General features: G+C 42.5%; 1 non-coding gene across 1 annotated transcript; it reads left to right on the top strand.

Moving 5' to 3' along the window:
• Positions 1–302: 302 nt before the first annotated feature.
• Positions 303–411, top strand: LOC142196365 (U6 spliceosomal RNA). Its single transcript, XR_012715204.1, has one exon. It is a non-coding gene; the product is annotated as a U6 spliceosomal RNA (small nuclear RNA).
• Positions 412–2939: the final 2528 nt, after the last annotated feature.

The following is a 2939-nucleotide window of genomic DNA, read 5'->3' on the forward strand; positions in this document are numbered from 1 at the left end:
GCAGGTAAGGTAATAAACCTTCTCTGCCTTCTCTCAGGGAGCTCCGGCTGAAGTTACAGCCAGCTCCCCATTTTAGCAGCTGCACAATTTCGTGCAGCTGCTGAAATTTGCTTGGACGTACCAGCACGTCATTGCAGAACAAGGCAACCACGTTCCAAATGTAAAAAGCCAATGGGCGTTCTGGAAGTGGTTAAGTCATTTAGGCTTTTTTTTTCCCTAATAGGGCACTGTAGATTCATCATAAAAGTGAGGCCTTATCTTTCTACAGCTTTCTAAAGCTTTTTATCAGATTTAGGGTTTTTGTGTTCGCTTCGGCAGCACATATACTAAAAAATTGGAACGATACACAAAAGATTAGCAAGGTCCCTGCGCAAGAATGACACACAAATTCGTGAAGCATTCCATAAAGAAAAAAGATTTAGGGTTTTCGGAGTGTTTTTCCTGCAACAGTTTTGACTAACCCTGAGAGGAGAGGAAAAAATTTACAGTCTCTGCCTATGTGATGCTGGAACTTGTGTATAATGCTTTTTATACCTTTGCTTTTGCTTTGTATTGACTTTTTTGTTCAGTTTTATCCAGGCTCTAAATTGAAAAAGGAATTCAAATTTCCTGACATTTTATGTAAGAAAAGCTAGTTTTATATGTTTAGCAAATTAAGATTATATCATCGGTCATTCGTCAATCAGCAGCCTGACAGTCGGGCAGTGTAAACAGGCCTTTAGAATAATGAAGGGGCATGGATGACTACTAATTAGTTGTGTGTAAAATGCATAATTTGATTTCAATTATTAATGAGAATGTAATGAAGATAAACATGAAACACTTTATCTTGGCTAGACATCACAAATCCCGGAAAGAGTCTTCAGCTATTTTTATCAGCTCATCTACTTTGAATGCTTTGGGATTTAAGACTTACAGTAATTATCCAAGTTGACATGCTGATAAATGTAATTAAAACTTGCTCTCTCATTGGGTTATACCCAGCATCTTATTAAGAATAAGCTGCTCCAATGCAAAGTACCACATCCTAATTGAAGGACAGGACTGTTTGAGAACATGTTAGTAACCGCCTTGTTACGTAAGCATCTACCAAACCATTTAACTTAGGATATTTGTGAGATGCATGAAATTAGAGGCATGGGGGGATTTATGAAGATTGGTCATTTCTATGGCAATCTTAATCAATTTCCCTGCAGGCACAAAATGTGGCAAAATTATTAAGAAGCTCTTGCCACTGCTGTAAAAAGTGTACAGTATCAGCAGCACCCAAAGGAGGAGATCCGGAGGTAGGGAGAAGTAGTTGTGGTGGTGATGTCACAGGTAGGCCTAAGACACCCAACCAACTGTTCCAGCTGACACCCTAACAGGATGGGACACTATCGAGGAAAACCTGTGAGGTACTTGATGTTGATGGTGGTTTTTCCCTAGAGCACTTCGATTTAGAAAGGGGCTCTCTCTTACCCTGAGCCATGTGTTAGTGTTCGGAAGGGTCCTGATAGTAAGTGCAGGAACCACTCAGGAGGCAGAAGTGCTGTTGAAACAAGACATAAATTTACTGTGGCAACCAAAACCTCCTGCATCTTTCCCATGGGGGTGTAGTTAGGACTTTCACTGTGATGGCTATTACCAGACTTGGGATAAGGGATGCCCAATATAGGATGGTGTGGTATGGTGCCTATCTCTACTCAGAATATATAAAGTCTCTGCCTCACCCACTATGGCTATGGGAGCTGAACTCTATGATGTCTCAGAAACACAGATATCTGAAAATGAATGCGTTCTGACTGGTGGGTTCTGTGAACCATGACTGCAAGCCGGCTGGCTGTATAAGCCAGCAGGATATTGAGCGGCCGTGTGACCTATGCCCTTCCCCTCAAGGGTTTTTTTTCCCATTCATTGGTGGCCCGGGGAGGGGGGCAGGGCCACCCACAGGATTATCCAGGGCAGCGCTGGGCGGGGAACTTCCTTTTGAATCCCTGCCAGCACTGACAAAGCAACCCCCCACCCACCCACCCCTAAGCCAAGCCGCTAAGTCATTTCTTTTCATTTATGATTGTACCCCTCTTTTCCTTGGATGCCTTTCTTGAAGAGTAAAATATAACAGGTTATGGACTCTAGAGTTTGAAGGACACGTTGATCCAGGGTTTTCATACTGACTGCCAGATTTGGAGTCGGGAAGGAATTTTCCCCCTGACGTAGGGCAAATTGGCATGAGCCTCATGGTTTTTTTTTGCCTCCCTCTGGATCAACACTGTAGCGTTTGTAGGGACTAATGTCTTTATCCAACCTCATTGACTATGTAACTATGTACTGTGCAGATAAAAGTTTTGTTTGTTTTCTTTCTTTCTGTTATCAAATGACATGCTGTAAATATATATTTGCATTAAATTGTTACAGCAGGCATAGTAGCAGGACCTTGGCCCCCTTTCTCAGCGATGAAGAGTACCAGCGACGTGCCCCACCGGAAACAAGTCCAACGCGTGTCCACCAGGAGGCGGGGCACTCCGGGGGGCACACACCACAACGTTCGCTGAGGAGGAGGGGAACAGGGTTACTGCTTATGTCAGATATATATATATATATATATATATATATATATATATATATATATATACATATGCCATATATATGTAATAAAGCTGTAGCCGACCCCACCCATTCAAAGGTAACTTGGTCCGTATTTATGTGAAGATCACACACAAGGGGTTTGGTGGAGGGGAAGGGGTTTTTTTTGGTCCAGATAAATGCTCAATTACGGCCGGTCTTCCTCCAAAGTAACACTCTTTATCCCTCTATGGGGCTGATAGCAATATTTTCCCTTTCTCAGGGATGTATCTTATTCCCGCTGGGCAGTTGGTAAATTCTCTTTCCTCAGGGGCTACAGATAACTCACAAAAGGTGTTTTTTTGTTTTCTAGTATACTACTTAACTCTGAACTA

Source organism: Leptodactylus fuscus, chromosome 2, assembly GCF_031893055.1.
Source record: "Leptodactylus fuscus isolate aLepFus1 chromosome 2, aLepFus1.hap2, whole genome shotgun sequence".
Taxonomy (NCBI): Eukaryota; Metazoa; Chordata; class Amphibia; order Anura; family Leptodactylidae; genus Leptodactylus; species Leptodactylus fuscus.